We start from the raw sequence: 14,625 nt of genomic DNA on the forward strand, positions 1-14,625 counted from the left end.
TAGCTTCTGCAATAAGAATGTCGTCTACGTACGTCGTGATTCTGTCTTTAAGTTCTGTCGGAAGTATTGTATTCAAACCGCGAATAAAAGCTGCAGAAGAAATAGTTAAACCAAATGGTAATTTGCAAAATTGATAACAGTCGCCAAAACAGAGAAATGCTGTGTACTTTCTGCAGTTCGGATGGAGTTGAATTTGCCAAAATCCCGATTTCAGATCTAATATAGAATAAATAGCAGTACCGTGAAATTTCTATAGTAGTTCCTCTAATGTCTGTGGTTGATCTGTTTCATTAATAATTATGTCATTGATGTGACGTGAATCAAGCACGAGGCGAAGTGAGCCATCTTTTTTCTTAACAATATGGAGCGGGTTTATGTACGGACTAACTGCCGGTTCAATAATTCCTTGGTCAAGCATATCTTGCAATTCTTTCTTAACTTGTTCTCTATGGATATATGGAATGGGATAATGCTTGGCTTTAAATGTGTCGTGCTGTTTAGCTTGAAATTCATACATAAAACCGGACATAGTACCAGGAATGTTGTCGAAAACTGGAGCTTGCTGTAAAAGAGTTTTGTGTAGTTGCGTGCGTTCGTCGTCTGTATTTGCACTGCTCTGTTTAATTTTATCAGAAATCATCTGCTTAATGTCATAGTCAGCTTCGTCTTGTACGTACGTATCCGTGAACAATGTGGAATTACAGTCTGTTACGTGATGCAGAAGTGACCCCTGTACGATTAATTGTTTGTTCTTCCGCAGATAATGAGTGCTGAAATTCTAAAGCTAGTTGTACATTTTCATCCTTCAACATTAAATAGGAATTTTGAAAGTCAATAATTGCGTCGTGTTGTACCAGAAAATTCGTACCTAAAATAACGTCTGTTGTCAATAAGGGAACAATCCAAAAATTCGAGTGAAATGTGTGACCTGCAATACAAAATGATAAATGTGTCTGTAATTTAACATCAACTCCTTTACTAGATACTGCTCCTTTCACTTTCGTTTTGCCTAATGGTAATGTAGGATAGGTATTCTCTTTGTTACACTCGTTGAAAGTTTCTTCATTTATTACTGACATAGGTGATCCGGAATCGATTACTGCTGAGAATTTCGATGAACCAATTTTAATTTCGATGACAGGGTGTGAAATAGTTTTTTGAACAACTGGTCTTTCCTGCAAAAGAGTGTCTCTGATATCGTCAAAAGTAATAACATTTTCGTGAACAACATTCTGCGTGTCAAAAGTAGTGCTTGTGTTACTGGAAGATGCGACCTGTACAGTATCTAGTCAGATTCTATCTGACGTGTTATTATTTTCTAGAGGATGTTGTGGCATTTCGACTATTTGAACTGTTCTGTTATTTCTTCCAGACGTATTACGTTCTGGATGATATCTACTGTCGGGTTCATTCATGAGAATATGTTGTTGCTGATCATTTTGCTGCTGGTAAGATCGACTGTTATTAAACGTATGTTGATAATTGTGCTCATTGTTTTTACGTCTGTCGTGATAGTCATTCCTATACGGTGCATTGCGATAGGAATTGAAGTACTGTGTTTTCTGCACGTATTTATTTCCTTGCTGCCGTGCGTTACTATTTGTTGGAGCTGAGACTATACGTGCACGCGGCGAAACATTAAACCCTGGCTGACCTTGCACACTGCATTGTTGGTTAGGTATGCTAACCGGCTGCCTTTGATGCTGTTGCGGAGAAAAACGTCTATTGTTACTAAAATGTGGTTCTTCTTGCTGATAATTTTGTCGATACTGATAATCAAAATTTTGTCTGCTATTAAAGTTCTGGTGGTTGTCGTTCCTAAAGCGTCTGTTACCTTTGCTATTGAAATTACGTGGCTGATTGTAATTGCTGTACGTTTGTTGACCTTGGTTATTATAAGAAAAATTTTTGTTTATAAAGGAATATTCCGATTGCGGTACTTCCAAAAGCTGTAACAGATCTCTGAATGCCGAAATGTTTTCCTTCTGCTGACCCGTTAAAAGAGACACACGTAATGATCATGGTAATTTAGAGATACATAGTTGAATAAGTGCAGATTCACTATATGGTTCACTTAGGTACTGGTTTTGTTGAACCATGTGTTCAAAAAATTGCGTGACAGTGGGAGTTCTCATAATTTGGTAAACTAATTAGTTGATCCTTAATTCCACACTGTGTCGTCTTCGACCAATACGCTGACAGAAAAGCATTCTGAAATCCTTCTACCGAATAACATTGTCTCGCGATCGGTCTCATACGAGTTGCTTGTTCGCCTTCCAGAAAACTGCAAATAAATTCAAGTTTGTGCGTTACAGGCCAAGTCCGTGGAAAAGCAAAGCTAAATTGTTGTATCCAATCCAGTGGATGAATCTGTGTTCTGTCATTTTTAAATACTTTAAATTTTCTCACTGATAGAAAATGTTTGTAATCAAAATTATCGTCTCTGTATGTCGGAACCGGTTCAGGACTGAATGAAAATCTATTTGACTGGGACTGTTCGGAATCTAACTCATGTACTTTTTGTAGATTACCTAAATTATACTGGCTGTGTGAGTGAGAAATGTTCGGAATTCGCCGTATGCTGTAACGTGTTATTAACTGAAATACTTTTTATCTCTGTTACCTTTTGCTGTAAACTTGACAATTTTCTACGCAATATGTTATTAGACGAATCGATCTCATTGATTGTCTGCTGTAAATTTTGGAATTCAGGTGTTTGGTTAAACAAAATCGGTGCAGTATCGTCTGATTTGCTGTCATTATTACTTTCAATAATATCAATACGACTGGCCAATACCCCACATTTTTCAGTCAGTATTTTTACATGATTATCGGTTTTAGTGCCAGAGGCATTAATCTGTTTTTGTATTTTACGTGTGGTTTCGTTCAGTTTTTTAACGTCAGCTTTGATGTCATCGGAATCCTGTATTAGTTCTAATTGTTCGAGTCTGTCTGTCACTGTCTGAATATCTGCTGTGTGTGTATCTGTTTTTGATTTAAGATCGGAAATTTCATCACGTAATTCGGTGTTCAACTGTTTGATGGTATTAATTTCGTCAGACACTGTAACAATATTGTTGTCTACGTATGTTTTTGCTTTCGCGAATAATTTACGTTTATCTTCTTGTCTCTGTGCGGTGATTGTTTCCATGACTTGTCGTTTTACTTTATTCTGTTCCTGTATAAATTTACGGAAACGCGTATCACTGTTTTGTAGGTGAAGATTAAAACGTTCGTCAATTTGACTGTTCTGTTGTTTGAATTTCGCGTCAATCTTTGCATCCATTGTGCGCGAAAGTTCTGCTGTCATTAATTTAAACTCGTCGCGTAATTGTGTTGCTTTTTCAGAGCATTGTTTACCGACTGCACTAATTTCCTCTCTAAGTGTTTCTGTTGTAGCTGTTTGCATATCCCTTAATTCTTGAGCAACAGATCTAATTTCTTCGCTAATTTTCCTAGCACAAGCCTCAGTTTCCTCGCGTAACTGTTCCTTAGTATCATGACACTGCGCGGCAACTGCTGAAATCTGTTCACTAAGCTGTCTGGAATTGTTGTCTAATTTTTCACTAAGTTTGTCTTGTTTTTCATTCTGTTGTCTGACCTGTTCATTAAGTTGTTTGAAATTTTCATTATTGTTGTCTAGTTTTTCATTCTGTTGTTTGAAATCTTCTTTAAGGTTGTCTTGTTTTTCACCCTGTTGTAGCAATATTGCCATAATTTGATCCAAGGTAACATTACCTACTCTATTCTCTGTACTGTTTGATGGTGTATCTGCAATTGTCGCGTTTTGTGTGACCATTTGGTCATTCTGTAATTTACAAAAAGGTTTTCCAGTCGAATGTACACTGTCAGTCACTATTTCGGAATTAAATAAATCTGTCCTACTTTGAGTATCCTGTTCATTTTCATTAGAAAAATTTGTCTGCTTGTCACGTGAATTTAGTAAACCGGTTGTATTAAGCTGGGCAGCGTTCATCGTAACAGAACGCCGCGCGTCATCAATTGTCGTCAAATTATCAGAGGACACAATTGAATTCATTTCTTCATCACTAGGATGATTGTCAGTAAACGGTGGATTGTCATCATTATATTGCGTGTCGCAAGTACTATCGGTGAAGTTATTTAAGTCGGTTATTTCATTCATTATACTTCGCGATGTACTATTAATAGTTTTTCGCGGCATTTTTACACAAGTCACAATTATTCACAAATGAGACAAAGACAATGCAAAATCCAACACACAAATACAACAAAGAGCAACGAATTGCCGATTATCTGTGAGAGAAAGTCACAAAATTAGTAAAAGCGTTGCGCCAAATGCTAATTATATTTAAGTAAATAAGAGCAGATATCTGACTACTTATCAGAAGATTCTCAAAGAAATAAGATCCTGGTCAGGATGTTGCCAAGTGTAACCTCCCCGCAAAAAATTTGAAATGTCAATATTAAAGAAAATGTACCAAATGTTGTCTTCCCACAAAAGTGAATAGTACAAATGTGGCAAGCGTAACCTCCTTGCAAAATTAAAGAATAATAATCACCCAAATATAAACTCCACACAAAAGTTGAGGAATGACGATTGCTCATTAAACTCACAATAATATTAATTAAATGATGAAGCATGAACTGAATGTAACATCTCAACAGCAATAATTAAACCTGATAAATTTTATAACGGCAGCGGCGCTGACCTTCGGCCCTGTGAAATAATTAAACCTGAACACAAAAACCAAAATTCTTACCTCAGTAAACTGCATCTATATCTGCTCTTATTTTATGGCACAGCTCCGTGCAATGCTGGTCCATATTTAATTTTGATTCTTGGAGGGAATTCATGGGAAATATTATTTAACTTGTAATGAATCTTTTTGTTTAAAACAGTTACTTTAAAAGAAAATTATTATTGGGGCAATTCTTGAACAAATTAATTACAATTAACATATGTTATTAGCTGAGCGCAATGCTGCTTCATTACCTTATATAACAATATACCTCGTCCTGAATCGTGACCAGAGATGGAAGGAGAGCACGCCGCCGACGCATGCCGACGCCCGCTCAGTACAACCGTCCACTCGCTACAACTACTGCCGACAGAGTGTAACTCGCAACTGACTACTCCCTCTGCCGACTCCACACACACACTGAACTCTCGCGCGGTCAAGCGCAGACTAGCAACGATAAATAACTCTCTGGTCAGAGATTCTGTCATGCCTCGCCATCGCTGTTAATGAATACATACGTGTTTCAACCTTGTATGGCTGCAGGTCTCCAATACGCAGGACTACATGAAGGTGACGTCGGAGGCGTCGAACCAGGGCCTGCACTGGTACACGCACGCCGCCGTCCCCGAGAGGCTACTAAAGGTAGTCTTCAAGGGCTTCCCCATGGCGGCCGAACCGGACCTGCTTAAAGAAGAGCTGGCGGAACTTGACTTCCACATCAGAAACGTGATGCGGGTCAAGTCCCACGTCAGTCACAAAGAGTCGCCTTCCCTGCTGGTGATTGCCACCGACACACCAGAGAACAGGCGGCTCTACGAGCTGAAGAAGGTGGCCAACACATCGGTCACCGCGGAGGGCCTCAAGCAGAAGAGAGGACTCGTCCAGTGCTTCGACTGCCAGGGGATAGGACACGTGTCTCGCCACTGTTCCTTTCCCGAGGCATGCGTGAAGTGCGCTGGCGCCCACGCAAGTGGGCTCCGCCCACGTCCGAGGACGCACACACCGAAGTGTGCAAACTGCGGCGGCCCGCATGTGGCGAGTTATCGTGGCTGTGAAGTTTTCGAAGCCGCGGTCGCTCGCCAGCGCGGGCAGCAAGCACAGAAGTCTGCCAGCCGCTCCCTCAGCCGTCCGCACCCAGGCGCAAAACCGGCGAGGCGGCAGGCAACAGCGAGGACGCCGAAGACAGCCGCAGGCGCTAACGACGCCCCCACCACTGTGGGGAACAGAAGAAGGCGCATCGCTGAGTAGCAGTCGAGGATTGAGCATCGCTCCTCTCACTCGCCTACTGTCAGCCATAGGCCCCCACTTGCACGGGAGTAAAAACAGAAGTGTTCTCCAGCTCTGTTTTTATTAAAACACTGACGGGCACTTGCGCCGAGGTCTCAGTAGGAACAGCACTTGGAAAAAATTTTGCATGGCGTCGTCTGGCAGAATTGTCGTGTCTCCTCGTCGCTGCGGTATGCCGAGCTTGGGTGGCGCCTTGGGGTCGCGGCGGTCTCTTTCCACCGACGACACGAGGCGCGTTCTCGTGTTGCCGCGGGCCGCGCGGCCGGCCGTCGCGAGCACTTCAGCTGCCGCAGAGTCAGTCTCTGCCGCCCCCCCCCCCCCCAAGAACAGGGAAAAAGTAGGCCAGGACCTGGAAGCGGGCCGCGGAACCACAGAGAGGTTTTCCGCCGCCCCCGTCCAGAATTCCGCGTCTGCCATCGTGATATTAGGGTCAGCAATGCAACCAGAAAACCCAACGGTGCCAACAAAAGTTGCAACTGACAATAACCTGGCAGCAAGCACCCTTTCCGCTACCGACATGGCAACAATACACGGTGCACAAACAAACAAATACATAGTCAGTATTTGCGATCCTGCCCCTCCCTCTCCTCGCCTCCCCCCTCTCCTGCTTGCCAACGGCTGTGGCCTCCTTGCTGAACATATCCGCAACCTAAATGGCAAGCAGAAGCCCAGTCAACCGACTAAAATCCTTCCCAAACCCGCAACTGGCACCCAACCCCCTACCCGATCCCAGTTCCTCAAATCCCCCCCACTCAAGTCCACCACATCCAAGCAGCGGCGTGTAAGGAAGGACAAGAAGGAGAAGCACTCCAAGGGGAAAAAGCACTCCACCACCCCCATCCCAACCACTTCCACACCCTCTGAGGAGCCTGCGCCCCCGACAGCACCTGTCGTCGTCCTAGGAGGGGACCAGGAAACACCGCCACTGGAAGGGAACCACGTAACCGGGCAGGATGCGGATGGTTTCATGCTGGCGAAGAAAACGTTTCGCCAGCCGAAGCTTCCGCCGGGCCGGGGAGTGGAACCCACCCCGAACAGATTTCAGGCGGTTGCTGATGAGCCAGAGACAACAGAAATCACAACACAAACACAGAATCAAGTCGCCCACCACCTCCCCCCGATTGTTGCAGAGTTTGCACAAAGCTATGAAGAGCTCTTCGAGCTGTTGAAGGCAGAAATAGGGGGAGGCAGTTTCCAGGCAAAACCTGCTGGTGGAGACAAGATTAAAATCACACTACACACCCTCGAACACTACAACACAGTCAAAACACTATTCAACACAAAAAACATTCCTCACTACACGTTCCCCACAACTAAAACAAGAAACAGAAACATAGTGATAAGAGACCTCCCAAGACGAGTGTCCCCCCAGGCAGTCAAAACAGATTTGACTGCCCAGGGGTACGTCGTCAAGGCGGTCCAGCAGATGGGCAACATCAACAGTAAGTGGCCACTATACCAGGCCACACTCCCAGACATCCCCCAGAACAAAAGGGAGATAAAAATGGTTTTGGCTGTGCCTGTCACCACTGAACCGCTGCGCCGTAAGAACAAGACGGTGAAGTGCTTCAGGTGTCAGGGCCTGACCCACATCGCCGCCTACTGCACCATGCCAGTAAGGTGCAGGAAGTGCGCCGAGGCCCACGACACTAGAACATGTACACTTCTACACACGGACCCACAAATAAGGTGCGCGCTGTGTGGCAAAAACCACATGGCGGGTTACCAAGGTTGTGAGGTCCACAAACGACACACACAACAGGCAAAGGGCGCAAAGGCCGCCCCCCCACACCCACAAACAAAACACCATAAACCCACCCAGACACACAAGAAAACAAACCATGACAACACACACGGACAAGGCCTGGGTAAAACCAAGGCCGGACACACCAAGGGCGACTTATGCGGAAGTGGTTTTTCCTCCGAGGAACCATGAAAGTGTGGCCCAATCATCACAACACCAGACACTATCACGAGAACAACACCGGGAAACACACAGCAACAACGACCAGGTCCACCATGACAGAGGAAGCTCTAGGGAACCCACACACACTCCCCCCCCCCCCATAGATCAGTTGTTAGGCGTAATGGTGCAGACCATGAACCTCGTCATGGAAATGATGAAGGAATTCAGGGAAGCCCAGAAGCAGAACACACAGATCCTCGTCGCCCTTCAGGCAACAGTCCAGCAGTCGCTCCCCTCTGCGACTTCCTCAATAGTATCAAAACCCCATCATGAATAGACGACCGAATATTCAAGGCCTGACAATATGCGTCTTTAACGCAGACGGCATTGTTAATCAAGAGGTCGAGTTCAGAGAACTCATGAAGGAGTTCTCCATCGACATATGCATGATGGGGGAAACCCACCTAAAACCGGGAATAAAAGCGACAGTTCCCAACTACGTTAGCTACCGTAAAGACAGGCCAACCCATGGCGGAGGAGTGGCTATATATGTAAAAAGAGGGATCCCCCACCACCAGGTATTCTTACCAGCTACCAACAAAATCGAAGCAGTGGCAGTGGAAGTAACCACTGCCACTGCACCCCTAACAATTGTTGCAGTCTACCGACCCCCACATGACCAGATAGATGAGGGAGACATAGCTGCTCTAGGGCAAATTGAAGGCAAACTCATAATAGGGGGAGACTTCAATGCCAAACATGCTGATTGGAATTCTAGAGTAACCTCCAGAGCAGGCGCCAAACTGCAACAACTAGCGCGCACCCACCACTTCGAAACATGGGGTCCAGTTGGGCCCACACATTTTCCAAAAAATGGAGGCAGGCCCGACGTGATAGATATAGCTCTCACTAGGAGGATCGCAGGGTTTGTGGCCGCAAGGACAATCAACAGAATGTCCTCCGACCACAACCCAGTGATTCTGGAGGTCGATGTGGGAGAATGGGTAGCACTCCCACGGTACCAGACGTCGTACAAACGTACAGACTGGGAGCGATACCAAGAAACTGTCGCCTCTGATATCGCTCGCGCTCCGCCACCTACTGCCGAAACAGTAGAACAAGCGCTACAAGACCTAACAGGCACCATCTTGCAGGCGGCGGAAGAAGCCACCCCTCCACAAAGGGATGGCCCTCCGCCGCAAATACAGCTCCCGGAACACTTGCTAGCTCAAATTCGACATAAGAACAGAGTGGCAAAAGAGTGGAAGAACACCAGAAATCAGGCCACCAGGAGGCTGCTCAATCGTTTACAGAGAGAACTGAAGGTAGCGCTCAATGAGCACAGAAACCAGCAATGGCAAAACCGCCTCACAACTCTCAAAGTAGACAATCATACACTATGGCAAGCGACCAAACAGTTTACAAAACGACGCGCTAGGATGCCGCCACTGCATGGCGAACGGGGACTGGTCTACAGCCATGCTGGAAAGGCCAACGCCCTCGCCGACTCCTTCGAGAAGCAGTTCCAAGCGGCAGAACCCCAGGATGAGGAGCATGAAGAGGTAGTCAGTCGTCAACTGACTGTCTTTCTCAATGCCGAGGAGGACCCAGAGGACGAACCTATACTTTTTGCCCCCGAGGACGTGGCAAGAGTAATCAGGTTCCTCCCTACAAAAAAGGCACCAGGGCACGACAGTGTCACTAATCAGTTAGTCAAAAATCTCCCACCCACAGCAATCACACACCTCGCGAACGTCCTCAACGAGATTACTCGATCCCGTGTTTTCCCAGCTTGCTGGAAACATGCGGAAGTGGTCGCGATACACAAACCAGGGAAAGACCCTCTATTCCCGCAGCACTACAGGCCGATTAGCCTCTTGCCAACTCTCAGCAAGATCTATGAGCGCCTCCTGCTAAGACCCATACAAGAACATATTACCAGAGAGCAAATTCTACCGGATTTCCAATTTGGGTTCCGGCAGAACCACTCTGCCCCACAACAGGTCATGAGAATGGTTGAAGCAGCCACAGAGGGCTTCAACCACAGAGGCTACTGCGAGATAGTGCTACTAGACGTAGCCAAAGCCTTTGATTCGGTATGGCATAGAGGGCTACTCTACAAGTTGTACATACAAGGATTTCCCGGGAGCATAGTTCAGCTGATCAAGAGCTATCTCACGAATAGGACTTTCTCCGTCAAAGTAGAAACTGCCACCTCCACCAAAAGGCGTATTCGTGCTGGGGTGCCACAGGGATCGGTCCTGGGGCCCGTATTGTACAGTCTGTACACTGCGGACACTCCAACGGCCCCCCTGGTGCACACTGCACAGTACGCTGACGATACAGCCTTCTACACGAGAAACGCGAACAAGGACCTGGTCATCCGTAGGCTACAAAAGGTTTTAGATGACACAGAAACTTGGGCCCATCGCTGGCGCATCACCATCAATTCTGAGAAGACGCAGGCAATGCTGATTACCCGCAGGCTCGGAAGGCGCGAACCTCCTCAACGTCCCCCCCCCCTCCACCTCCACCTAAATGGAACCCAACTCCCCTGGCGCAGAACCGCCAAGTACCCTGGCACAACCTTGGACTCTCGTCTTACGTGGAAACCCCACATAGACGAGGTCCACAGGAAGGCCTGCGCCAGAATGTCCATCCTATACCCTATCCTGAACACAACAAGCTCCCTCCCCTGCCCAGTAGCAGTAAATGTATACCAGGCCCTGATCCGGCCAGTAATGGAGTATGCGTGCCCTGTCTGGGGATACGCGGCAAAGCAGCACCTGGACAAACTCCAGAGGCTGCAGAACCGCGCCCTCAGAAGGGCACTGCACCTACCTCTTGGATTCCCCACAGACGACTTGCACGCCGCAGCCGAAATCCCACTCCTGAGAGAGCGTTTCCAAGATCTGGCAGGGGCCTTCTATGAGGGTTATTCCAGATCTGGAAACGCACTAATCCACTCCCTAGGTCGGTATGACATGTCCCGCAATAAGCACAAGTGCCCTATGACGATCTTCGACGACTAAGTCGAAGAGAAAATCCCAACACCCAATCCTTAATCCAGTTCCTTCCCTAATAACACCAATCTTCTCGCCTACCTCAGGCAAGTACCAGACACACTCACAACAATCATCACAAATCACAGACACCAAAAAACTATAGAAAAATCACACACACACGTTCACAGGGGAGTAAAAGCCGAAAGGCTACAAACTCCCCCTCACACTTCTCCAAAGAGGGGAAAGTAATAGATGAGAGCAGCAGCCGCGCGAGTAAACGTGCTCGAGAGGGCACACCTGAAGCCAAGTGCGTTTTCCCCCTCAAGGGGAAAATGCGCAAAGAAGACGCCACAACAAGGGGGGAGGCAAAAGTGGCAACACGACTGCCACCGCCCGTCAGCCTGCTGCGCCAAGGCAAGACGCTGCAACGGCAGCGCATGAAAAAACTCTGGTCGCAGCTGTCTCTGCACTGTCTGTGGCGATCGACAAGGTCGCACACCTTGCCGACACGCTACAGCGTGTTGCAGAGGCAATGATGACGGCCACACAGGCGGCTGCCAAGCAGCAGCCGCAGTGAGGCGCTCCCTACGCCGTCCGCGCTGGGAGACATGCAGTCGGCCCGCCCTGGGCCAGCACCGTTGTCCGCGCATGCGGGCAATATATAAGTCAAGAAAGAATACCTGAGAAGGGCAACGAGGTGACAATAACGAAAAGAGTAGTTCAACTACAACACGTCAAAGTGAAGGCATGGAGGCAATGCAGGGGGATCCTGCAAGGACTCCACCTATCCAGGGGAAGAGGGGGTCCCTGAAGAAGATGCTCTAGCGGCGGCCGCTCCACTCACTAAGTCGAAATGACAAAAGGACAATATGTAATCTTAAATAGCAACAATGATGTACAAATGAAAAATGACAATCGATAAATGAACCCACAGTAACCAGAATACCAATGCACAAAAAAAGTGCTGCCAAATTATACACTAACCTAATATACTGAAAACCATTGCAATGTAGCACCTGATGTAGAGAAATTTGGAACGTATGATATTTACATCTATGATCAGAACATGACAGCAGCTCTTTGGCTAAAGCTGTCCACCTGCTTAGCTGGGTGGTAATGTGCTCGCCTCCCATGCAAGCGGGCCCGGGTTCGATTACCGACAGGGTTGGAGATTTTCTCCGCTCGTGGACTGGGTTTCTTTTGTCTTCATCATCGTTTAATCCTCCTCACTGGCGGGCAAGTCGCCCAATGTGGCGTCTAATGAAATGAGACTTGCACTTGGCGGCCGAACTTCCCCGAATAGGGGCCTCCCGGCCAATGATGCCATACGCTCATTCCCATTTCCATTTTGGCTAAAGCTGGATTTCCACAAGCGTGAGTTACTTACACATGCATTCCCCCCCACCACTCATATAAGTCAGCTTGCATGTAGAAAACTCCACTTGCTCACTGTCATGCCAATTCACACATAAGTTGGGAAAGTTAAATGCTGATTTGGCTTCCTCTACTGCTGCCTATGAGCTTCAGCAATTGCTGATAGTAGATCTGCTTTCGTTCTGCTGTGCTTTGTTCAACACACAGATCTAGAATAGTCTGTTTATTTATGTGAAACGTCAGCATCATGCCAGAATAATAGATTTAGTATTCAACTAAGTAAATAAATATTTTCTAAGGCGGCAAAATTTCTTAAACAGTGTGATAGGAGCATCATTCTAGCATTCAGCAACTCTTTATATCCACTATTCGTAACACAGGAACGCAACATCACATGAAGTGGCAAAATGGATTAAAAAGTATCATAACAGAGTGTGAACTTGCTGAGATTCATATTACCATAGAACAGTCAATACTGTAAATGTATTTTTTACATTTCAGTACGATAATAATTTTTGCTTTAGTCACTGAGTGTAAAAATTATGGTGAAATGGAAATTTATTTGCAGCTTTAGAGATTTAAAACTACTCTTGACCCTCATTAAAACTATACGCTAATATGGCAGTGTTCATATTTGGGCTGTTATTGAGTAATGATTGTACTGCTTAGCATTACAAGGTTTGGTTACAAAATTAAGTACTGCACTGGTAAAACAAACCTTTGTTTACAGCACCTATGATATATCAGAGTGCTGACTAAAATAAAAATAAAGCAGAAATTTTGAAATGAAAACAATATTTTCTGATTACCTTCAGTGTATTGTAAGCAACATAAAATTTAGAAACAGTAGTCTTCATAAAATGGTCTCTAGTAGCCAGGTATTTCAATGTTATTTGTAATTTAATGCAAGCTGGCAGGGCATATAGCATGCATGTATTACACTTTTGTATAGAGCTAGAAATATGTCAAAAAATTTTAAATTGATTTTACTCATTTGAAAATGCTTTTTAAACGAAAAGTCGTTCTCAGAAAATAATTATCTTGTTAGCGTATTGGATGTTCCCAAAGGATTCCTATAATGCCCATTTCCATACCTAACATTTGTGTGTCGTAACTCTCAATATGTCTTCTGCAAAAAGCAGCAAAATTCCTGTATGAATGATTTCACGTGTCGCCATCTTGAGAGTCATGTAAGTAGTGTTCCTAACTTCGAATATGTGCATGTAAGCATAGTGGTGGGGGGAAGCACATGTAAGAAATTCATGCCTGCAGAAACCCACTGGATTTGACACGACCTGGAATGCAGATTTATTGCAGCAGCTGCACAAGACGCTACTTCTGCAGTGTCGCTGGCAGCTGTCGTCCATTGAATAATGCTTCTTGGTGAAAAAGTTCCATTCTAATGAAATATTTTCATGATAGTAATGTAGATGGCATGAGTTTGACAGCATGTATTTGGGAACCGTTCTGCATACAGTTCTGCTTCTCTTGGTGCATTTTGGGATCTTTCGCTACAAATAAAGAGCATTTCAACGAATTCTCCATTGGTGAATGGCATTGTGTTCCTTAAAAAGGTTTATGCGTTACTAATGATTCAATCATGCCGATTTATTTATAAAAACACACTGCAAGCCCAAATGAAGTGCGACATTCTTCATAACACACCTCATCTACATAGACAGCAGTTCCACTGCACTTAGATGGAGCACAAGCTCGGATTGTGTCAGGGATGGGGAAGGATACCACCCCAGCATTTGCCTGGAGCGTTTTAGGGAAATCACGGAAAACCTAAATTTGGGTGACTGGACGCGGATTTCAACTGTTATCCTCCAGAATGCGTGGCAAGTGTGCTAACCATTGCGCCACCTCGATCGGTCCAGTTTCTGTTTTAGCCAGCACAGTCTCTATTTCTCTACCGAGCGAGGTGGTGCAGTGGTTAGCACACTGGACTCGCATTCGGGAGGACGACGGTTCAATCCCGTCTCCAGCCATCCTGATTTAGGTTTTCCGTGATTTCCCTAAATCGTTTCAGGCAAATGCCGGGATGGTTCCTTTGAAAGGGCACGGCCGACTTCCTTCCCAATCCTTCCCTAACCCGAGCTTGCGCTCCGTCTCTAATGACCTCGTTGTCGACGGGACGTTAAACACTAACCACCCACCCCTCTATTTCTCTTCACTTAAATGTTAGAGGTAGACAGGTTAGGCCCACTCTAATATTTTATTCTCCTTCACTAGACAATAAGTCACCCCGTCCATATTAATCGAATATTTTGAAAACAAGACTTAATCTGACTATCCAAGCACGTTTCAAAATCTGTTCTGCGTTTACACG

The 14,625-nt window shown here is 45.6% G+C and overlaps 1 non-coding gene across 1 annotated transcript; it reads left to right on the forward strand.

Moving 5' to 3' along the window:
* The first annotated feature begins 14,211 nt into the window (after positions 1–14,211).
* Positions 14,212–14,284, forward strand: Trnaa-cgc (transfer RNA alanine (anticodon CGC)). Its single transcript has one exon. It is a non-coding gene; the product is annotated as a tRNA-Ala (tRNA).
* Positions 14,285–14,625: the final 341 nt, after the last annotated feature.

This window comes from Schistocerca nitens, chromosome 4 (assembly GCF_023898315.1).
Source record: "Schistocerca nitens isolate TAMUIC-IGC-003100 chromosome 4, iqSchNite1.1, whole genome shotgun sequence".
Classification (NCBI taxonomy): Eukaryota; Metazoa; Arthropoda; class Insecta; order Orthoptera; family Acrididae; genus Schistocerca; species Schistocerca nitens.